Source organism: Scyliorhinus torazame, chromosome 24 (assembly GCF_047496885.1).
Source record: "Scyliorhinus torazame isolate Kashiwa2021f chromosome 24, sScyTor2.1, whole genome shotgun sequence".
Lineage (NCBI taxonomy): Eukaryota > Metazoa > Chordata > Chondrichthyes > Carcharhiniformes > Scyliorhinidae > Scyliorhinus > Scyliorhinus torazame.
The window spans coordinates 55,126,137-55,150,210 of NC_092730.1; the positions used below are offsets into that span (position 1 = coordinate 55,126,137).

Here is a 24,074-nt window from a genome sequence, read left to right on the forward strand (position 1 = left end):
TGGTCAGCATATTTCAGTTAATTTACCTTCGTGCTCAGTGGTTGTTCTGTGTAGGTGATGTGATTTCTTCTGTGACGTTGTTCTGATGGGAAAGTGGGAGTGACTGGAATCACCTTCATAGAATGAAGTTCGGGAAGAAAGTTTCACCTCTTTGGGAACGTTGTTCACGTTGTTCCTGATTTCTTCAAACTTTGCCTCAAGACCGACGCCGAAGTGCGTCAACCGCGAGCAGAGTGGCGCAGCGGAAGCGTGCTGGGCCCATAACCCAGTGGTCGATGGGTCGAAACCATCCTCTGCTATTTATATTCTCACTCACACCAAACGGAAACATGTGGCGATTTGTCAACAGCACATCTTCCTTTTTCTTTATTAGTATCAATATGGTGCTTTCACTCCGATCCGCTCTTTGACACCTTTTCTTCAGCTACCCACAGTACAGTCGAGGTGACTAAGTTGCCTTCTCCCAGAACACTCTTCTGGCGCGTGTACTGGATGAACGTTCACCTGTTTGGACACTGGAGGGGTTCTTCGGTTACTTTTCTGTGAAAACAAGACCGGAAGCAGCTTTGGAAGGAGATTGCCGTCGCCAGAATGCAACTCTCCAATTGGATGCTTCACATCGTTCAGGTTTTAGTCTCTCAACATCTTCGTGTGAGGAACAGGTAGAGCGGAGATTCGGTACTTCTTGATTGAAGCAACCTGACCAATGAAGCAATGAGAAGCTCCTTAACCTCCAGCGGCTTGGACAAGGAGGACACTCACATAGAGGAGACTGGCTGGGATTCAAAAGTAGGAAAAGCATATGCTGTTTGAAATGAAATGACGATAAAGATAGAATTTATCTATCTTTACTAGGGTTTCCTGGGGTGGGCAACTTTCTCTAGTATTTTTATCTTTCAGGCATCTGATTGTCTACCAAGTACCCATAATACGTGGTTTCTGCAGCAAGATGATATGGCTTGTACCATACTTTCTAGAGAGTGCTGATGTGCAGCTTCATACTGGACAAATGTTGCTTTGCTCTTCGTGTTTTCTCTCTCTTACTCGAATAGGCTAAGGTTCAATATCCGTCCTTACATGCAAGGCTGTTTTCAGGACATCGTGGTACCAACTAAAGTTCACTTCGCAACAGCTAAGTGTTTGCTTGAATTAATGGGGAATTAAAAGAAAATTCCACCTGGCGTCTTTGGGTTGAATCAAGTTGTGAAGGCTAATCTAATACCGAATTTAAGTTGATTTGTGCACGGATCTTACTTTTGCCGCCAGTGCATCAGGATGGCTGAGTGGTCAAAGGCGCAGCGTTCAGGTCGCAGTCTTTTCTGGTGACGTGGGTTCAAATCCCACTCCTGATATCGACTTTTCCTCCACGAGGTTAAATTTCTCCAGCGAGATTTTCAACCTCGGGAAAATGCAATATCTCCCTTTCAATGGAAAAGCGTTGGTCTCAGTACATGAGATTCCCGCTTAAATGCGCACAGCAAGACCCAACATGCAAAAGCCCAGTTAATGACTCGATAATCTGCGTCAGTTACTCTGGTTGAGGAATTAATAGTGATCCCAGGACTCCGGGTAAAATTCGTCTTCTCTTGTAAATAGTCTCGCACGTTCGACTGTTCACATCCATCCGAGAGGGGAAGATGGGAACTCGGTTTCTATCGCGATTTATTGCTCGATAAAGATTTATTTCCTTATTGGCCCCCTGCGAGATATTACTGGATATCGTTATATATCTATATTGCCCCTCTGTGGGGTACTACTGGAGAGCGTTTCCGGTCCAGATATGACTAAGGGTAACCTGCACTCGAAAAGTTAGCTCTTTTCTCTCCTTGCAGATGCTGTCAGACATGCTGAGACTTTAAAACATTTTCTCCGTGGTTCCCTCTGTGTGAGCTTTACAATGTTGTAATGTGTCATGCTCTCTTCTTCAGTCCAGGGACTAATGTCGGGATGGGACTGCAAGACATTTCTGATAGGTATCTGCTGCAAAGCAAACAGGAGGACCGTGCGTTATGTTTACTTTTGGTATGAGGAAGAATGTAAATAGCAGAGAACAGCCTCGATTCCTCGTCCTCAGTGTAATGGCCCAGCACGGTTTCCCGACCGTACTCTCCTCCTGAAACCAGGAGGTACGTCATTACTGCCCTGCGGCAGCCACACAACTATTCACTTCCTCATTTTCTCTTTCAACAGGAACACACTTTTGAACACACTAATACTGTTCTGCACAGTTCAGATAATTTAGTTTCGTGCTGAATGGTTGTTCTGTGAAGGTGATGTGATTTATTCTGTGACGTTGTTCTGATGGGAAAGTGGGGAGTGACTGGAATCATCTTCATAGAACGAAGTTCGGGACGGCAGTTTCACCCGTCTGGGAACATTGATCACGCTGTTAATGATTTCATCAAACTTTGCCTCAAGTCCGACCCCGAAAAGAGTTAACCACGATCAGAGTGGCGCAGCGGAAGCGTGCTGGGCCCATCACCCAGCAGTCGATGGATCGAAACATTCCTCTGCTATTCGTGTTCTCACTCACACCAAACGGAAATAAGTTGCTATTTGTCAGCAGCACATCTGTGATTTTCTTTATTGGTATCAAAGTTTTGCTTTCAGTCTGATCCGGTCTTTGACAACTGTTCTTCACCGACCCACAGTACAGTCGATGTGACTAAGTTGACGTCTCGCAGAACACTCTTCTGGCGCGTCTACTGGATGACCGTTCACCTGTTTGGACACTGGAGGGGTTGTTCGGCTCCATGTCTCTGAAACCAGCACCGGGAGCAGCTGTGGAGAGAGATTGCAGTCGCCAGAATGCAACTCTCCAATTTTATACTTCACGTCGCTCAGATCTGAGACTCTCAATATCTTCGCATGAGGAACAGGTTGAGCGGGAATTCGGCCCTTGTTGATTAGAGCAAACTGATCAACACAGCAATAAGAAGCTCCTTAACCCCAAGCGGCTTGGACAATGATGGCACTCAGATACAGGTTTCTGGGTGGGGTTCAAAGGTAGGAAAAGCATATATTGTTTGAAATGAAAACACGATGAAGATAGAATTTAAGTCGATTTCTGCACGGAACTTAGTTTTGACGCCAGCGCATCAGGATGGCCGAGCGGTCTAAGGCGTTGCGTTCAGGTCGCAGTCTCTTCTGGAGGCGTGGGTTCGAATCCCACTCCTGATTTTGACTTTTCCTCCACGAGGTTAAATTTCTCCAGCAAGATTTTCAACCTCAGGAAGATCCAATACCTCCCTTTCAATGGAAAAGCGTTGGTCTCAGGATATGAGATTCCTGCTTTAATATGCACAGCAAGACAAATCCAGGCAAAAGCCCAGCTCATGACTCGATAATCTGCTTTAGTGACTCTGGTTGAGGAATTAATATTGATCCCATGACTCCGGGTAAAATTCGTCCTCTCTTCTTGTAAATAGTCTGGCAGGTTGGATTGTTCACATCCGTCCAAGAGGGGAAGTTGGGAACTCGGTTTCTATTGTGATTCATTGCTCGATAAAGCTTTATTTCCTTATTGGCCCCCTGTGAGTTATTACTGGATATCGTTATATATCTATATTGCCCCTCTGTGGGGTACTGCTGGATAACGTTTCCGGTGTAGCTTTGACAAAGGGTTACCTGGACACGAAACGTTAGCTCAATTCTCACACTCCAGATGCTGTCAGATCTGCTGAGACTTTAAAGCATTTTCTCTGTGGTTCCCTATGTGTGAGCTTTACAATGTTGTAATGTGTCATGCTGTCTCTTTCATTCTTGGGACTAATGCCGGGATGAGACTGCAAGAAATTTATGATAGGTATTTGCTGCAAAGCAAACAGGAACGTGCGTTATGTTTACTTTTGGTGTGAGGGAGAATGCAATTAGCAGAGAATACCCTCGATTCCTGGACCTCCGGCTCATGCCCCAGCACAGTTCCGCTGCGGCACTTGCTCCTTAAACCAGGAGCTACAACATTACTGCCCTGCGGTAGCCACACAACTATTCACCTCTTCATTTTTTCTTTCAACAAGAACACACTTTTGAGCACACTAATTCTGGTCAGCATAGTTCAGATAATTTACTTTCGTGCTAAATGATTGATCTATGAAGGTGATGTGATTGATTCTGTGACGTTGTTCTGATGGGAAAGTAGGGAGTGACAGGAATCATCTTCATAGAACGAAGTTCGGGACGGAAATTTCACCTCTCTGGGAACATTGATTCCGCTGTTACTGATTTCATCAAACTTTGCCTCAAGTCCGACCCCGAAAAGAGTCAACCACGATCAGAGTGGCGCAGCGGAAGCTTGGTGGGCCCATAACCCAGAAGTCGATGGATTGAAACCATCCTCTGCAATTCGTGTTCTCACTCACACCAAACGGAAACAAGTTGCTATTTGTCAGCAGCACATCTGCGATTTTATTTATTGGTATCAAAGTTTTGCTTTCAGTCTGATCCGGTCTTTGACACCTGTTCTTCAGCTACCCACACTGCAGTCGATGTGACTAAGTTGACTTCTCCCAGAACACTCTTCTGGCGCCTCTACTGGGTGACCGTTCACCTGTTTGGACACTGGAGGGGTTGTTCGGCTCCATGTCTCTGAAACCAGCACAGGGAGCAGCTGTGGAGAGATATTGCAATCGCCAGAATGCAACTCTCCAATTGGATACTTCACGTCTCTCAGATCTTAGACATTCAATACCGTCGTGCGAGGAACAGGTTGAGCGGGAATTTGGTCCTTGTTGATTAGAGCAAACTGATGAATGCAGCACTGAGAAGGTCCTTAACCCCCAGCAGTTGGACAACGATGGCACTCAGATACAGGACTGCCTGGGGTTCAAAATTAGGAAAACATATCTTGTTTGAAATGAAATTACGATGAAGATAGAATTTAAGTCGATTTCTGCACGGATCTTAGATTTGACGCGAGCGCATCAGGATGGCCGAGCGGCTAAGGAGCTACGTTCAGGTCGCAGTCTCTTCTGGAGGCGTGGGTTCCACTCACACCCCTGATTTTGACTTTTCCTCCACGAGGTTAAATTGCTCCAGGAAGATCCAATACCTCCCTTTCAGTGGAAAAACATTGGTCTCAGGTCATCAGATTCCGCTTAAATACGCACAGCAAGACTCCACAGGCAAAAGCGCAGTTCATGGCTCTATAACCTGCTTCAGTGAAACTGGTTGAGGAATGAATATTGATCCCAGGACTCCGGGACAAATTCGTCTTCATTTCTTGTAAGTAGTCTGGCTGGTTGGATTGTTCACATCCGTCCGAGAGGGGAAGTTGGGAACTCGGTTTCTATTGTGATTCATTGCTCGATAAAGCTTTATTTCCTTATTGGCCCCCTGTGAGTTATTACTGGATATCGTTATATATCTATATTGCCCCTCTGTGGGGAACTGCTGGATAACGTTTCCCGAGCAGCTTTGACTAAGAGTCACCTGGACTCTAAACTTTAGCTCTTTTCTCTCCCTACAGATGCTGTCAGACCGTCTGAGACTTTAAAGAATTTTCTCTGTGGTTCCCTATGTGTGAGCTTTACAATGTTGTAATGTGCCATGCTGCCTCCTTCATTCCTGGGACTAATGTCAGGATGAGACTGCAAAAAGTTTCTGATAGGTATTTGCTGCAAAGCAAACAGGAATCTGCGTTATGTTTACTTTTGGTGTGAGGGAGAATGTAAATAGCAGAGAATACCCTCGATTCCTCGACCTTAGGCCAATGAACCAGCACGCTTCCGCTGCGCACTTTGCTCCTTCAACCAGGAGCTACGTCATTACTGCCCTGCGGTAGCCACACAACTATTCACTTCCTTATTTTTTCTTTCAACAGGAACACACTTTTGAACACACTAATACTGGTCAGCATAGTTCAGATAATTTATTTTCGTGCTGAATGGTTGTTCTGTGAAGGTGATGTGATTGATTCTGTGACGTTATTCTGATGGGAAAGTGGGGAGTGACTGGAATCACCTTCATAGAATGAAGTTCGTGACGGAAGTTTCACTCTCTGGGAGCATTCATCACGCTGTTACTGATTTCTTCAAACCTTGCCTCACGTCCGACCCGGAAGAGCGTCACCCACGAGCAAAGTGGCGCAGCGGAAGCGTGCTGGGCCCATAACCCAGAGGTCGGTGGATCGAAACCATCCTCTGCCATTCATATTCTCAATCACACCAAACGGAAACAAGTTGCTATTTGTCAGCAGCACATCTGCGATTTTCTTTATTGGTGTCAAAGTTTTGCTTTCAGTCTGATCCGGTCTTGGACAGCTGTTCTTCAGCTACCCACACTGCAGTCGATGTGACTAATTTGACTTCTCCCAGAACACTCTTCTGGCGCCTCTCCTGGATGACCGTTCACCTGTTTGGACACTGGAGGGGTTGTTCGGCTCCATGTCTCTGAAACCAGCACAGGGAGCAGCTGTGGAGAGATATTGCAGTCGCCAGAATGCAACTCTCCAATTGGATACTTCACGTCTCTCAGATCTTAGACATTCAATACCGTCGTGCGAGGAACAGGTTGAGCGGGACTTTGGTCCTTGTTGATTGGAGCAAACTGATGAATGCAGCAATGAGAAGCTCCTTAACCCCCAGCAGTTTGGACAAGGATGGCACTCAGATACAGGACACTGGGTGGGGTTCAAAAGTAGCTAAAGCATATCTTGTTTGAAATGAAATGACGATGAAGATAGAATTTAAGTCGATTTGTACACGGAACTTGTTTTTGACGCCAGCGCATCCGGATGGCCGAGTGGCTATGGCGCTGCGTCAAGGTCGCAGTCTTCTCTGGAGGCATGGGTTCGAATCGCACTTTTGACATTAACTTTTCCTCCACGAAATGTTCAACCCCAGGAAGATCCAATACCTAACATTCAATGGGCAAGTGGAGGGACGGACTTTGTAGATTGGAGCAAACTGGTCACTGCAGAAATGAGAGCTCCTTAACACACAGCGTCTTGGAGAAGGATGGCATTCAGATACAAGAGTCTGGCTGGCGTTCAAAAATAGTAAAACCACATCTAGTTTGAAATAAAATGAAGATGAAAATTGAATTAAAATCGATTTGCCCATGGAGCATATCTTTGACCACAGCGCGTCAGGATGGCCGAGCGGTCGAAGGCGCTGCGTTAAGGTTGCAGTCTCCTCTGGAGGCGTGGGTTCGAATCCCACTTCTGACATTAACTTTTCCTCCACGAGGTTACGTGTTTCCAGCAAAGCGTTCAGCACCAGGAAGATCCAATACCACCGATTCAATTGGGAAGCGGTGGCGTAAGGACATGAGATTCCTGTTCACATTCGCAAAGCAAGGCCCAACAGACAGAAGCCCAGTCCATGACTGGATGATCTGCTCAGTGAGTCTGGTTGTGGAAATAATATTGATCGCAGGACGTCGGGTAACATTTCTCTTCTCTTGTTGTAAATAGTCTGGCTGGTTGGAATGTCGAGGTGTCTCAGTTGACCTCTCCTAGAATCCTATTCTGCCGCCTTTCCTGGATGAACTTCCTGCTGTTTGGACACTTAAGGGTTCTTCGGCTACTTGTCTGTGAAAGCAGCAGCAATGGAGAGTGATTCGAGTCGCCAGAATGCAACTCTCCAATTGGATCCTTCACTCCAGTCATACCTTACACTCTCAATACTTCGTGTGAGGAACAGGTAGGCGGCAGTTCGGATTTTGTTGATTGGAGAAAACTGATCAATGAGGAGGTCATTAACGAGCAGGGGCTTGGAGAAGCATGGCTCTCCGATACAGGATTCTGTCTAGGGTTTAAAAATAGGAAAGGAGCATCAAGTTTGAAATGAAATGTCGGTGAGGGTAGAATTTAAATCGATTTGTGCACCGAGCATATGTTTTGCCTGGCCGAGCGGTCGAAGGCGCTGCGTTAAGGTCACAGGCTCCTCTGAAGGCGTGGGCTCGAATCCCCCTTCTGATATTAACTTTTCCTCCACGAAATGTTCAACTCCAGGAAGATCCAATACCTCACATTCAATGGGCAAGCGGTGGGCTCAGGACATGGGATTCCTGCTTAAATTGGCACAGCATGACCCCACAGGCAGAAGCCCAGTTCATGACTGGATGATATGCACAGCGAGTCTGGTTGACAAATTAATATTGATCCCAGGACTCCGGGTAAAATTCCTCTTCTCTTGTTGTAAATAGCTTGTCTTGTTGGGTGGTCGAAGTGACTCAGTTGACCTCTCCCAGAATCCTCATCTGCCGCCTTTACTGGATCAACTTCCTGCTGTTTGGACACTGGAGGGGTTATTCGGCTACTTGTCTGTGTAAGCAGCACCAGAAGCAGCTGTGGAGAGAGATTCCAGTCGCCAGTATACAACTGTCTATTTGGATCCTTCACGCCGCTCGGATCTTAGACTCTCTATACCTTTGTGTGAGGAACAGTAAGGCGGCAGTTCGGACTTTCTTGAATAGAGAAAACTGTTCAATGCAGCAATGAGAATCTTCTTAAACACCACCGGCTTGGAGAAGGATGGCACTCAGACACAAGACTCTGCTGGGGTTCAAAAATAGTAAAATCACATCAAGCTTGGAATGTAAAGACAATGAAGATAGAATTTAAATAGATTTGTGCACGGAGCATATATTTTGTCGCAACGTGGCACCGTGGCCGAGCGGTCGCAGGCGCTGCGCTAAGGTCGCAGTCTTCTCTGGAGGCGTGGGTTCGAATCCTACTTCAGACATTAACGTTTCCTCCACGAGGTTGTGTGTTTCTAGCAAAGCGGTCAACGCCAGGAAGATCTAATATCTCCGATTCAACGGGGAAGTGGTGGCGTCAGGACATGAGATTCCTGCTTACATCCGCACAGCAAGACCCCACAGACAGAAACACAGTCCATGACTCGATCATCTGCTCAGTGAGTCTGGTTGAGGAATTAATATTAAGCGCAGGACGCCGGGTAAAGTTTCTCTTCTCTAGTAAATAGTTTGGCTGGTTGGAATGTCGAGGTATCTCAGTTGACCTCTCCCAGAATCCTATTCTGCAGCCTTTACTGGATGAACTTCCTCCTGTTTGGACACTTCACGGTTCTTTGGCTGCTTGTTTGTGAAAGCAGCAGCAGACGCAGCTGTGGAGAGTGATTCCATTCGCCAGGATGCAACTCTCCAATTGGATCCTTCACTCCACTCAGATCTTAGACTCTCAATACCTTCGTGTGAGGAACAGGTAGGCGGCAGTTCGGTCTTTGTTGATTGGAGAAAACTGATCAATGCAGCAATGAGGAGGTCATTACCGCTCAGGGGCTTGGACAAGCATGGCTCTCCGATACAGGATTCTGGCTGGGGTTAAAAAAATAGGAAAAGAGCATTAAGTTCGAAATGAAATGTCGGTGAAGGTTGAATTTAAATCGATTTGTTCATGGAGCATATCTTTGGCCACACCTCGTCAGGATGGCCGAGCGGTCGAAGGCACTGCGGTAAGGTCGCAGTCTCCTCTGGAGACGTGGGTTCGAATCCCATTTCTGACATTAACTTTTCCTCCACGCAATGTTCAACCCCAGGAAGATCCAATACCTCACATTCAATGGGCAAGCGGTGGCCTCAGGACATGAGATTCCTGCTTGAATTCGTACAGCATGTCCCGAAAGGCAGAAGCCCAGTTCATGACAGTAGTAGTTTAAATCCTGCCGGTGGCCAGGGACAGCAGGGTGCGACTGCAAGTCAGGCAGGTAACGGGAAGCAGCAGTCAGGAACTCAGGAGCCTCAGCACTTGACCCTGTCCAACAGGTATGAGGCACTTGCTCCCTGTGTGGATGGCGAACAGGGCTGCAGGAAGGATGAGTCAGCTGACCAAGGCACCATGGTTCAGCAGGCCATTCAAGGGGAGGGAGTAAATAGGCAAGTTGTAGTTGTAGGGGATTCTATTATCAGGGGGATAGATAGTATCCTTTGTGAGCAGGATAAAGGGTCCCGCATGATAAGGTGCCTGCCCGGTGCGAGGGTGCGGGACATCTCTGACCGGCTTGAAAGGATACGGGTGAGGGAGGGGGCGGACCCAGTTGTTGTGGTCCATGTCGATACCAACAACATAGGAAAGTCTAGAAAAGAGGACCTGTTTAGAGATTATAAAGAGCTAGGATTCAAATTAAAAAACAGGTTCTCAAGGGTCATAATCTCCGGATTACTGCCCGAGCCACGTGCAAATTGGCATAGGGAGGCAAGAATAAGGGAAGATAATACGTGACTGAAAGAGAGGTGTGGGAAAGAGGGGTTCCTTTGCATGGGACACTGGCATCAGTTTTAGGACAGGGGGGACCTATATCGTTGGGATGGTCTCCACCTGAACCGAGCTGGGACCAGTGTTCTGGCGAAAAGAGTAAATAGGGTGGTCAGTCGGACTTTAAACTAGAGAATGGTGGGGGGGGGGGGGGGGGGAGTCACGGAACCATGAGGTGAAGTAATCAGTGGGAAGCGTAGCTGCTTAGGAATACAAAAACGCACGAAAAGACAGAACTCAGGAGATGTTACGATAGTCCCCGTCCCACAAAATATGACACAGTGTATGGAAAGCCTCAGTAAACCGAGGTCCACCACACTAAGAAAACAAAAAGTGACGGTCAATAGAGAATTAAAGGTGCTATATTTAAATGCGCGCAGTGTACGGAACAAGGTAGATGAGCTTGTGGCCCAGATTGTGACTGGCAGGTATGATGTGGTAGGCATCACAGAGACGTGGTTGCAGGGGGTTCAGGACTGATATTTAAACCTCCAGGGATTCACAACCTATCGAAGAGACAGAGAGGTGGGCAGAGGGGGCGGGGCTGCCTTGTTAATTAGGAATGAAATTAAATCGATAGCACTAAACGACATAGGGTCAGATGATGTGGAGTCTGCGTGGGTAGAGTTGAGGAACCACAAAGGCAAAAAAAAAACATAATGGGTGTTATGTACTGGCCTCCTAACAGTGGTCAGGACCAGGGTCACAAAATGCACCACGAAATAGAAAGTGCGTGTCAGAAAGGCAAGGTCACAGTGATCATGGGGGACTTTAATGTGCAGGTGGACAGGGTAGATAATGCTGCCAGTGGACCCAAGGAAAGGGAGTTCATTGAATGTTTACAGGAGGGTTTTTTTTGGAACAGCTTGTGATGGAGCCCACGAGGGGACAGGCATTCTGGACTTAGTTTTATGTAATGAGCCAGAATTGATTAAAGATCTTAAAGTAAGGGAACACTTAGGAGGCAGTGATCATAATATGGTAGAATTCAATCTCCAAATTGAAAGAAAGAAGATAGAATCAGATGTAAATGTGTGACAGTTAAATAAAGGTAACTACAGGGGCATGAGGGAGGAACTGACGAAAATCGACTGGGAGCAGAGCCTAGTGGGAAAGACAGTAGAACAGCAATGGCCGGAGTTTCTGGGAGTAATTGAGGGCACAGTACAGATGTTCGTCCCAAAGAAAAGAAAGGTTATCAGAGGGGGGATTAGGCAGCCATGGCTGACAAAGGAATTTAGGGAATGCATCAAAGCAACAGAGAAAGCCTATAATGTGGCAAAGAGTAGTGGGAAGTCAGAAGATTGGGAAGGCTACAAAAACAAACAGGATAACAAAGAGAGAAATAAGGAAAGAGAGGATCAATTATGAAGGTAGGCCAGCAAGTAACATTAGGATTGATAATAAAAGTTTCTTTAAATACATTAAAAACAAACGGGAGGCAAAAGTAGACATTGGGCCGCTCCAAAATGTCCCTGGTAATCTACTGATGGGAGACAAGGAAACAGCTGAGGAACTAAATAAGTACTTTGCGTCAGTCTTCACAGTAGAAGACATGAGTAATATCCCAACAATTCAGGAGAGTCAGGGGGCTGAGTTGAATATGGTATCCATCACAAAGGAGAAAGTGCTAGAGAAACAAAGAGGTCTAACAATTGATAAATCTCCGGGCCCAGATGGGATACATCCTAGACTTCTAAAGGAGATATCTGAAGAAATAGTGGAGGCGTTAGTTATGATCTTTCAAAAGTCACTGGAGTCAGGGAAAGTCCCAGAGGATTGGAAAATCGCTGTTGTAACCCCCCTGTTCAAGAAGGGAACAAGGAAAAAGATGGAAAATTATAGGCCAATTAGTCTATCCTCGGTTGTTGGCAAGATTCTAGAATCCATTGTTAAGGATGAGATTTCTAAATTCTTGTTAGTGCGGGGTCGGATCAGGACAAGTCAGCATGGATTTAGTAAGGGGAGGTCGTGCCTGACAAACCTGTTAGAGTTCTTTGAAGAGATAACACATAGGTTAGACCAAGGAGAGCCAATGGATGTTATCTATCTTGACTTCCAAAAGGCCTTTGATAAGGTGCCTCACGGGAGACTGCTGAGTAAAATAAGGGCCCATGGTATTCGAGGCAAGGTACTAACATGGATTGACGATTGGCTGTCAGGCAGAAGGCAGAGAGTTGGGATAAAAGGTTATTTTTCGGAATGGCAACCGGTGACGAGTGGTGTCCCGCAGGGTTCAGTGTTGGGGCCACAGCTGTTCTCTTTATATATTAACGATCTAGATGACGGGACTGGGGACATTCTGGCTAAGTTTGCCGATGATACAAAGATAGGTGGAGGGGCAGGTAGTATGGAGGAGGTGGGGAGGCTGCAGAAAGATTTAGACAGTTTAGGAAAGTGGTCCAAGAAATGGCTGATGAAATTCAACGTGGGCAAGTGCGAGGTCTTGCACTTTGGAAAAAAGAATAGAGGCATGGACTATTTTCTAAACGGTGACAAAATTCATAATGCTGAAGAGCGAAGGGACTTGGGAGTCCTAGTCCAGGATTCTCTCAAGGTAAACTTGCAGGTTGAGTCCGTAATTAAGAAAGCAAATGCAATGTTGTCATTTATCTCAAGAGGCTTGGAATATAAAAGCAGGGATGTGCTTCTGAAGCTTTATAAAGCATTAGTTAGGCCCCATTTAGAATACTGTGAGAAATTTTGGGCCCCACACCTCAGGAAGGAGATACTGGCACTGGAGCGGGTCCAGCGGAGATTCACATGGATGATCCCAGGAATGGTAGGCCTAACATACGATGAACGTCTGAGGATCCTGGGATTATATTCATTGGAGCTTAGGAGGTTGAGGGGATATCTAATAGAAACTTACAAGATAATGAATGGCTTAGATAGGGTGGACGTAGGGGAGTTGTTTCCATGAGCAGGGGAGACTAGGACCCGGGGGCACAGCCTTAGAATAAAAGGGAATCACTTTAGAACAGAGATGAGGAGAAATTTCTTCAGCCAAAGAGTAGTGGGTCTGTGGAATTCATTGCCACAGAGGGCGGTGGAGGCCGGGACGTTGAGTGTCTTTAAGACAGAAGTTGATAAATTCTTGATTTCTCGAGGAATTAAGGGCTTGTATTGAGAACGGGTAAATGGAGTTGAAATCAGCCATGATTGAATGGTGGAGTGGACTCGATGGGCCGAATGGCCTTGCTTCCGCTCCTATGTCTTATGGTCTTATGACGGGATGATATGCTCAGTGAGTCTAGTTGACTAATTAATATTGATCCCAGGACTTCGGGTAAAAATCCTCTTCTCTTGGTGTAAATAGCTTGTCTTGTTGGATTGTCGAGATGACTCAGTTGACCTCTCCCAGAATCCTCTTCTACCGCCTTTACTGGATCAACTTCCTCCTGTTTGGACACTGGATGGGTTATTCGGATACTTGTCTGTGTAAGCAGCACCAGGAGCAGCTGTGGAGAGAGATTCCAGTCGCCAGTATGCAACTGTCTAGTTGGATCCTTCACGCCGGTCAGATCTTAGACTCTCTATACCTTCGTGTGAGGAACAGCAAGGCGGCAGTTCGGACTTTCTTGATTAGAGAAAACTGATAAAGAAGCAATGAGAATCTCCTTAACCCCCAGCGGCTTGGAGAAGGAAGGCTCTCAGATACAGGACACTGGCTGGGGTTCAAAAATAGTAAAATCCCATCAAGTTTGGAAAGAAATGTCAATGAAGATAGAATTTAAATAGATTTGTGCACGGGGCATATATTTTGTCGCAACGCGTCAGGATGTCCGATCGGTCAAAGGCGCTGCATTAAGGTCGCAGTCTCCTCTGGAGGCGTGGGTTCGAATCCCACTTCTAACATTAACTTTTCCCCCAAGTAATGTTCAACCCCAGGAAGGTCCATTACTTCGATTCCATGGGAAAGTGGTGGCCTCAGGACGTGAGATTCCTGCTTTAGTTGGCAGAACAAGACCCTACAGGCAGATGCCCAGTTCACGATAGATGATCTGGTCAGTGAGTCTGTTTGAGCAATTAATTTTGATCCCAGGGCGCCTGCCAAAATTTCTCTTCCCTTGTTGTTAATAGCCGGTCTGGTTGGATTGTCGAGCTGATTCAGTTGACTTCTCCCAGAATCCTTTTCTGCCGCCTTAACTGGATGTTCTTCATCCTGTTTGAACACTGGAGTGGTTATTAGGCTACTTGTCTGTGAAATCATCACCAGAAGCAGCTGTGGAGAGAGATTCCAGTCGCCACGATGCCGCTGTTATATTGGATCCTTCACGCCTCTCAGATCTTAGATTCTCAATACCTTCGTGTGAGGAACAGGTCGGCGGCAGTTCCGTCTTTGTTGATTGGAGCAAACAGATCAGTGCAGCAATGAGAAACTCCTCAAACCCCAGCGGCTTGGAGAAGGATGGCACCCAGATACGGGACTCTGGCTGGGTTACAGAAATAGGAAAAGCATATCAAGTTTGAAAAGAAATGCAAATGCAGGTAGAATTTAAATCGATTTGTGCATGGAGCATATATTTGGCCACACCTCGTCAGGATGGCCGAGCTGCCGAAGGCGCTGCGTTAAGGTCACAGTCTCCTCTGGAGGCGTGGCTTCGAGTCCCACTTCTGACATTAACTTTTCCTCCACGAGGTTACGTTTCTGCAGCAAAACGTTGAAGTTCAGGAAGATGCAATACCTCCGATTCAATGGGGAATGGGTGGCCTCAGAACATGTGATTCTTCCTTAAATTGGCACAGCAAAACCCCACAGGCAATAGCACAGTTAATGACTGGATGATCTGCTCTGTGGTTGAGGAATTAATATTGATCCCAGGACGCCGGGTCAAATTCCTCTTCTCTTGTTGTAAATAGCCTGTCTGGCTGGATTGTCGAGGTGACTCAGTTGACCTCTCCCAGAATCCTCTTGTGCCGCCTTTGCTGGATGAATGTCCTCCTGTTTGGACGCTGAAGGGGTTCTTTGTCTACTTGTCTGTGAAAGCAGCACCAGAAGCAGCTATGGAGAGAGATTCCAGTCGCCAGGATGCAACTGTCTAATTGGAGCTTTCACTCCGCTCAGATCTTAGACTCTCAACACCTTCGCGTGAGAAACTGGTAGGCGGCAGCTCGGTCTTTGTTGATTGGAGCAAACTGATCAATGCAGCAATGAGAAGCTCGTTAAACACCAGCGGCTTGGAGAAGGACGGCACTCAGATAGAGGACTCTGGCTGGGGTTCAAAAATAGGAAAAGCACATGAAGTGTGAAAAGAAATTACGATGAATATAGAATTTAAATCGATTTGTGCACGGAGCATATGTTTTGTCACAAAGCGTTAGGATGGCCGAGCGGTCGAAGGCGCTGCGTTAAGTTTGCAGTCTCCTCGGGAAGCGTGCATTCGAATTCCCTTCTGACATTAACATTTCTTCCACGAGGTTATGTTTCTCAAACAAAATGTTCAACCCCAGGAAGATCCAATACCTCCGGTTCAATTGGGAAGTGGTGGCCTCAGGACATGAGATGAACTTCCTCCTGTGTGGACACAGAAGGGGTTCTTTGGCGACTTGTCTGTGAAAGCGGCACCAGAAGCAGCTGTGGAGAGAGATTCCAGTCGCCAGGATGCAACTGTCTAATTGGAGCTTTCACGCCGCTCAGATCTTAGACTCTCAATACCTTCGCGTGAGGAACAGGTAGGCGGCAGCTCGGCCTTTGTTGATTGGAGCAAACTGATCAATGCAGCAATGAAAAGCTCCTTAACCCCCCAGCGGCTTGGAGAAAGATCGCACTCAGATGCAGGTCTCTGGCTGGGGTTCAAAAATAGGAAAAGCACATCTTGTTTGAAAGGAAATTACGAAGAAGATAGAATTTAAATCGATTTGTGCACGGAGCATATCTGTTGCCACAGCGCGGCAGGGTTCCCGAACGTTCGAAGGCGCTGCTTTAAGGTCCCAGTCGCAGCATTAAGATCGCAGTCTTCTCTGAGGCCTGTGTTCGACTCCCACTTCTGACATTAACTTTTCTTCCACGAGGTTACATTTCTCCAGCAAAATGTTCAACTACCAAACATCCAATACCTCCAATTCAATGGGGAACCGTTGGCCTCAGGACGTGAGATTCCTGCTTAAATTGGCACAGCAATACCCCACTGGCAAAATCCCAGCTAGTGACCGGATAATCTGCTCAGTGACTCTGGTTGAGGAATTAATATGGATCCCAGGACTCCGGGCAAAATTCCTCTTCACTTGTTGTAAATAGTCTGGCTGGTTGGATTGTCGAGGTGACTCATTTAACCTCTCACATAATCCTCTTCTGCCGCTTTTACTGCATGAAACTCCTCCTGTTTGGACACTGAAGGTGTTTTTTGGCTACTTGTCTGTGAATGCAGCAGCAGAAGCAGCTGTGGAGAGAGATTCCAGTCGCGAGAATGCAACTCTCTAATTGCATGCTTCACGCCGCTCAGATCTTAGACTCTCAATAGCTTCGTGTGAGGAACAGGTCGGCGGCAGTTCGGGTTTTTTGATTGGATCAAACTGATCATGCATCAATGAGAAGCTTCTTAACCGCCAGAGGCTTGGAGAAGAATGGCAGCCAGATACGTGACTCTGGCTGGCGTTCAAAAATAGGAAACGCACATCTCGTTCGAAATGAAATAACGGTGAAGATCGAACTTAAATCTATTTATGCACGGAGCATACCCTTTGCCACAAAGCGTCAGGATAGCAGAGCGGTTGATGGCGCTGCGTTAAGGTCGCAGTTTCCTCTGGAGGCGTAGGTTTGAATTCAACATCTGACATTAACATTACCTCCACGAGGTTACATTTCTCAAGAAAAATATTCAACCCCAGGATGATCCAATATCTCCCATGCAATGGGAGAGGTGGCCTCGTATCGTGCGATTCGTGCTTAAATTCCCACAGGAAAAAGCCCACTTAATGAATGGATAATCTGCTCAGTGACTCTGGTTGAAGCAGTAATATTAATCCCAGGACTCCGGGTATAATTCCTCTTATCTTGTAAATAATCTGTCTGGTTGGATTGTCGCGGTTACTCAGTTGACTTCTCCCAGAGTCCTCTTCTGCCGCCTTTACTGGATGAACGTCCTCCTGTTTGGACACTGCAGGGGTTCTTTGGCTACTTGTCTGTGAAAGCAGCAAGAGAAGCAGCTGTGGAGAAAGATTCCAGTCGCAAGAATGCAACAGTCTAATTGCATCCTTCACGCCGCTCAGATCTACGACTCTCAATAATGAGGAACAGGTCGGCGGCAGTTTGGTCTTTGTTGATTGGAGCAAACAGGTCAATGCAGCGTTGAGAAGCTCCATCACCCCCAGCGGCTTGGAGAAGGATGCCAGTCGGATGCAAGACTCTGGCTGTGGTTCAAAAATAGGAAAATCACATCGAGTTTAGAATGAAATGATGATTAAGAAAGATCTCAAATCGATTTGTGCACGGAGCAGGGCTTCTGCCAGAGCGCCTCAGGATGGCCGAGCGATCGTAGACACTGCATTCAGGTGGCAGTTTCCTCTGGAGGCGTGTGTTCGAATCCCACTGTTGACATTTACTTTTCGTCCACGAGGTTACATTTCTGCAGCAAAATGTTCAACCCCAGGAAGGTCAAATAACTCAGATACAATGGGGAAGCGGTGGCCTCAGGACATGAGATTCCTGCTTCGATTCGCACAAGAAGACCGTACAGATAGAAACCCAATTCATGGCTGGATGATCTGCTCAGTGACTCTGGTTGAGGAATTAACATTGATCCCAGGACTCCGGGTAAAATTCCTCTTCTCTTGTTGTGAGTAGTTTGGTTGGTTGGATTGTCAAGGTAAACTCAGTTTTTCGAAGAGGTCACAAAGATGATTGATGCAGGTAGGGCAGTGGATGTTATCTATATGGACTTCAGTAAGGCCTTTGACAAGGTCCCTCATGGTAGACCGGCACAAAAATTGAAGTCACACGGGATCAGGGGTGAGCTGGCAAGTTAGATCGAGAACTGGTTAGGTCATAGAAGGCAGAGTGCAGCAATGGAAGGGTGATTTCCTAATTGGAGGGCTGTGACTAGTGGTGTTCCGCAGGGATCAGTGCTGGGACCTTTGCTGTTCGTAGAAAACATAAATGATTTGGAGGAAAATGTAACTGGTCTGATAAGTAAGTTTGCAGACGACACACAGGTTGGTGGAATTGCGGATAGAGATGAGGACAGTCAGCGGATACCGCAGGATTTAGATCGTTTGGAGACGTGGGTGGAGAGATGGCAGATGGCGTTTAATCCGGACAAATGTGAGGTAATGCATTTTGGAAGGTCTAATGGAGGTAGGGAATATACAGTGAATGGTAGAACACTCGAGAGTATTGAAAGTCAGAGAGATCAAGGTGAACAGGTCCACAGGTCATTGAAAGGGACAACACAGGTGGAGAAGGTAGTCAGAATGGCATACAGCATGCTTGCCTTCATTGGCCGGGGCACTAAGTACAAGAACTGGCACGTCACGTTGCAGCTGTATAGAACCTTAGTTTGGCCACACTTTGAGTAGAGTGTTCAATTCTGGTCGCCACACTACCAGAAGGGTGTGGAGGCTTTATGAAGGGTGCAGAAGAGATTTACCAGGATGATGCCCGGTATGGAGGGCATTAGTTACGAGGAGCGGTTGAATAAACTCGGTTTGTTCTCACTGGAACGACGGAGGTTGACGGGCGAGCTGATAGTGGTCTACAAAATTATGAGGGGCATAGACACAGTGGATAGTCAGAGGCATTTGCCCAGGCTAGGGGTGTTAATTACTGGGCGGCATCGGTTTAAGGTGCGCGGGGCAATGTTTAGAGGAGATGTACGAGGCACGTTTTTTACACAGAGGATAGTGGGTGCCTGGAACTCGCTGCCGGAGGAGGCGGTGGGACCATGGACGATAGTAACATGGAAGGGGCATTTTGACAAATACAGGAATAGGATGGGAATAGAGGGATACGGAACCAGGAAGTGTAGAAGATTTTAGTTTAGACGGGCAGCATGGTCGGCACGGGCTTGGAGGGCCGAAGGGCCTGTTCCTGTGCTGTACTTTTCTTTGTTCTTTGTTCTTGTTTGAAATGAAATGACAATGACGATATAATTTAAATCGATTCGTGCACGGAACACACCGTTTGTCACTGTGCGTACCGATGGCCGAGCGGATGAAGGTGCTGCGTTTCGGTCACAGTCTCCATCTGGAGACGTGTGTTCGAATCTCACTTCAGACATTCAACTTTCATCCGCGCGGATCCATTTCTCCAGCGAAGTGTTGAACCCGAGGATAATCCAACACCTCCGATTCAATGGGGAAGTGGTGGCCTCAGGACGTGAGATTTTTGCTTAAATACGCACAGCAAGACCCCGCAGGCAGAAGCCAAGTTCATGACGGGATGATCTGCTCAGTGACTCTGGTTGAGGAATTAATAATGATCACAGGACTCCTGGTAAATTTTCACTTCCCTCGTTGTAAATAGTCTGGCTGCTTGGATTGACGCAGGTGAATCCGTTGGCTTCTCCCAGAATGTTCTTCTGCTGCCTTTACAGCATGAACTTCCTCGTGTTTGGACACTGGAGGCGTTATTCGTCTACTTGTCTGTGAAAGCAGCACCAGATGCAACTGTGGAGAGAGATTACAGTCGCCAGAATGCAACTGTCTAATTGGATCCTTTACGCCGCTCAGATCTAAGACTCTTAATACCTTCGTGTGAGGAACAGGTAGGCGGCAGTACGGACTTTGTTGATTGGAGCAAACTGATCAATGCAGAAATGAGAGCTCCTTAACACACAGCGTGTTGGAGAACGATCGCACTCCGATGCAAGAGTCTGGTTGGCGTTCAAAAATAGTAAAACCACATCTAGTTTGAAATGAAATGAAGATGAAAATTAAATTTAACTCGATTTGCGCATGGAGCATATCTTTGGCTACAGTGCGGCAGGATGGCCGAGCGGTCGAAGGCGCTGCGTTAATATCGCAGTCTTTTCTGGAGGCGTAAGTTCGAATCCCACTTCTGACATTAAGTTTTCCTCCACGAGGTTACGTTTCTCCAGCAAAATTTGCAACACCAGGAAGATCCAATACCTCCCATTCAATGGGTAAGCGGTGGCCTCCTGGAATGAGATTCCTGCTGATATCCGCACAGCAAGACCCCACAGGCAGAAGCCCAGTTCATCACTGGATAATTTGCTCATGACTCTATTTGAGGAATTAATAATGATCCCAGGATTCCGGCTAAATGTCTCGTCTCTTGTTGTAAATAGTCTGGCTGGTTGGATTGTCGAGGTGTCTCAGTCGACATCTCCCAGAAAACTCTCTGCCGCCTTTACTGGATGAATGTCCTCCTGTTTGGACACTGAAGGGTTTTCTGGCTACTTGTTTGTGAAAGCAGCCCCAGAAGCAGCTGTGGACAGAGATTCCAGTCGCAAGGATGCAACTGTAAAATTGGATCCTTCACGCCGCTCAGATCTTAGACTCTCAATACCTTCGTGTGAGGAACAGGTCGGCGGGTGTTCGGTCTTTGTTGATTGCAGCAAACTGATCAATGCAACGACGCGAAGCTCCTTAACCCCCAGCGGCTTGGAGAAGGACGGCACTCAGATACAGGACTCTGGCTGGTGTTCAAAAATAGGAAAAGCACAACTGATTAGAAATGAAATGACAATGAAGATAGAATTTAAAGTTCTTCAGTGAGCGATGGTGGTATAATGGTGAGCGTAGCTGCCTTCCAAACAGTTGACCTGGTTTCGATTCCCAGCCATCGCAGAAAAAACTTATTTCGAAATTTTGGGCAGCAAGGTAGCACAGTTGTTTCACAGCTCCAGGGTTCCAGGTTCGATTCCCGGCTTGGGTCACTGTCTGTGCGGAGTCTGCACGTAGTCTGCACGTTCTCCCCATGTCTGCGTGAATTTTACCCCGGGTGCTCCGGTTTCCTCCCACGGCATAAAGACGAGCTGGCTAGGGGAATTGGTCATGCGTAATTGCCCTTAGTGTCCAAAAAGGTGGGAAGGATTATTGGGTTGCGGGGTGAGGGTGATAGGATGGAATTGAGGTCTTAAGTGGATCGGTGCAGACTCGATGGGCCGAATGGACTTCTTCTGCACCGTATGTTCTATGTCTATTTGTGCACCGAGCATCACAGTTTCTGCAGCTCGTCAGGGTGGCCGAGCGGTCGAAGGCGCGGCGTTAAGGGCGCAGTCTCCTCTGGAGGCGTGGGTTAGAATCCTACTTTTGACATTGCCTTTTTTTCCACGAGGTTACATTTCTCCAAAAAATGTTCAACCCCAGGAAGATCTCATACCTCCCATTCAATGGAGAAGCGGTGGCCTCGGGACGCGAGATTCGTACTTAAATTCGCACAGCAAGACCCCACAGTCAGAAGCCCAGTTCATGACTGGATGATCTGCTCCGTGACTCTGGTTGAGGAATTAATACTGATCCCAGGACTCCGGGTAAATTTCCACTTCCATTGTTGTAAATAGTCTGGCTGGTTGGATTGTCGGACGTGAATCAGCTGGCTTCTTCCAGGAAGTTCTTCTGCCGCCTTTACAGCATGAACATCCTCGTGTTTGGCACTGGAGGCGGAATTCGCCTAATTTTATGTGAAAGCAGCACCAGATGCAGCTGTGCAGAGAGATTCCAGTCGCCAGGATGCAACTGTCTCATTGGATCCTTCCCGCCACTCAGATCTTAGACTCTTAATACCTTCGTGGAAGGAACAGTTAGACGGCAGTACGGACTTTGTTGATTGGAGCAAACTGATCAATGCAGAAATGAGAGCTCCTTAACACACAGCGCGTTGGAGAACGATCGCATTCAGACGCAAGAGTCTGGCTGGCGTTCAAAAATAGTAAAACCACATCTAGTTTGAAATGAAATGAAGATGAAAATTAAATTTAAATCGATTTGCGCATGGAGCATATCTTTGGCCACAGTGCGTCAGGATGGCCGAGCAGTCGAAGACGCTGCGTTAAGGTCGCAGTCTCCTCTGGAGGCGTGGGTTCGAATCCCACTTCTGACATTCCCTTTTCCTCCACGTGGTTACGTTTCTCCAGCAATATTTGCAACACCAGGACGATCCAATACCTCCCATTCAATGGGGAAGCGGTGGCCTCCTGGAATCAGATTCCTGCTGATATTCGCACAGCAAGACCCCACAGGCAAAAGCCCAGTTCATCACTGGATAATCTGCTCATGACTCTATTTTAGGAATTAATAATGATCCCAGGATTCCTGGTAAATGTCTCGTCTCTTGTTGTAAATAGTCTGGCTGGTTGGATTGTCGAGGTGTCTCAGTCGACATCTCCCAGAAAACTCTTCTGCCGCCTTTATTGGATGAACGTCCTCCTGTTTGGACACTGAAGGGTTTTCTGGCTACTTGTTTGTGAAAGCAGCACCAGAAGCAGCTGTGGAGAGAGATTCCAGTCGCAAGGATGCAACTGTATAATTGGATCCTTCACGCCGCTCAGATCTTAGACTCTCAATATCTTCATGTGAGGAACAGGTCGGCGGAAGTTCGGTCTTTGTTGATTGCAGCAAACTGATCAATGCAACGACGCGAAGCTCCTGAACCCCCAGCGGCTTGGAGAAGGACGGCACTCAGATGCAGGACTCTGGCTGGTGTTCAAAAATAGGAAAAGCACAACTGATTAGAAATGAAATGACAATGAAGATATAATTTAAAATTCTTAAGTGAGCGATGGTGGTATAATGGTGAGCATAGCTGCCTTCCAAGCAGTTGACCTGGGTTCGATTCCCAGCCATCGCAGAAAAAACTTATTTCGAAATTTTGGGCAGCAAGGTAGCACAGTTGTTTCACAGCTCCAGGGTTCCAGGTTCGATTCCCGGCTTGGGTCACTGTCTGTGCGGAGTCTGCACGTTCTCCCCATGTCTGCGTGAATTTCATCCCGGATGCTCCGGTTTCCTCCCACGGCATAAAGACGAGCTGGCTAGGGGAATTGGTCATGCGTAATTGCCCTTAGTGTCCAAAAAGGTAGGAAGGATTATTGGGTTGCGGGGTGAGGGTGATAGGATGGAATTGAGTTCTTAAGTGGATCGGTGCAGACTCGATGAGCCGAATGGACTCCTTCTGCACTGTATGTTCTATGTCTATTTGTGCACCGAGCATAACAGTTTCTGCAGCTCGTCAGGGTGGCCGAGCGGTCTTAGGCGCGGGTTAAGGACGCAGTCTCATCTGGAGGCGTGCGTTAGAATCCTACTTCTGACATTGCCTTTTTTTCCACGAGGTTACATTTCTCCAAAAATTGTTGAACCCCAGGAAGATCTCATACCTTCCATTCAATGGGGAAGCGGTGGCCTCGGGACGCGAGATTCGTACTTAAATTCGTACAGCAAGACCCCACAGTCAGAAGCCCAGTTCATGACTGGATGATATGCTCAGTGACTCTGGTTGACGATTTGATACTGATACCAGGACTCCGGGTAAATTTCCATTTCCATTGTTGTAAATAGTTTGGCTGGTTGGATTGTCGGACGTGAATCAGCTGGCTTCTTCCAGAAAGTTCTTCTGCTGCCTTTACAGCATGAACATCCTCGTGTTTGGCACTGGAGGCGTTATTCGGCTACTTGTCTGTGAAAGCAGCACCAGATGCAGCTGTGCAGAGAGATTCCAGTCGCCAGGATGCAACTGTCTCATTGGATCCTTCCCGCCACTCAGATCTTAGACTCTTAATACCTTCGTGTAAGGAACAGTTAGACGGCAGTACGGACTTTGTTGATTGGAGCAAACTGATCAATGCAGAAATGAGAGCTCCTTAACACACAGCGTGTTGGAGAACGATCGCACTCAGAAGCAAGAGTCTGGCTGGCGTTCAAAAATAGTAAAACCACATCTAGTTTGAAATGAAATGAA

At 47.0% G+C, this 24,074-nt stretch overlaps 6 non-coding genes across 6 annotated transcripts; all 6 read left to right on the top strand.

The window, feature by feature from the left end:
• Positions 1 to 227: 227 nt before the first annotated feature.
• On the top strand, positions 228 to 299 carry trnam-cau (transfer RNA methionine (anticodon CAU)). Its single transcript has one exon. It is a non-coding gene; the product is annotated as a tRNA-Met (tRNA).
• Positions 300 to 3,097: 2,798 nt separating this feature from the next.
• trnal-cag (transfer RNA leucine (anticodon CAG)) lies at positions 3,098 to 3,180 on the top strand. The gene has a single exon. It is a non-coding gene; the product is annotated as a tRNA-Leu (tRNA).
• A 3,905-nt stretch (positions 3,181 to 7,085) lies between these two features.
• On the top strand, positions 7,086 to 7,168 carry trnal-aag (transfer RNA leucine (anticodon AAG)). Its single transcript has one exon. It is a non-coding gene; the product is annotated as a tRNA-Leu (tRNA).
• Positions 7,169 to 9,387: 2,219 nt separating this feature from the next.
• Positions 9,388 to 9,470, top strand: trnal-aag (transfer RNA leucine (anticodon AAG)). Its single transcript has one exon. It is a non-coding gene; the product is annotated as a tRNA-Leu (tRNA).
• Positions 9,471 to 22,140: 12,670 nt separating this feature from the next.
• On the top strand, positions 22,141 to 22,223 carry trnal-aag (transfer RNA leucine (anticodon AAG)). The gene has a single exon. It is a non-coding gene; the product is annotated as a tRNA-Leu (tRNA).
• A 675-nt stretch (positions 22,224 to 22,898) lies between these two features.
• On the top strand, positions 22,899 to 22,970 carry trnag-ucc (transfer RNA glycine (anticodon UCC)). Its single transcript has one exon. It is a non-coding gene; the product is annotated as a tRNA-Gly (tRNA).
• Positions 22,971 to 24,074: the final 1,104 nt, after the last annotated feature.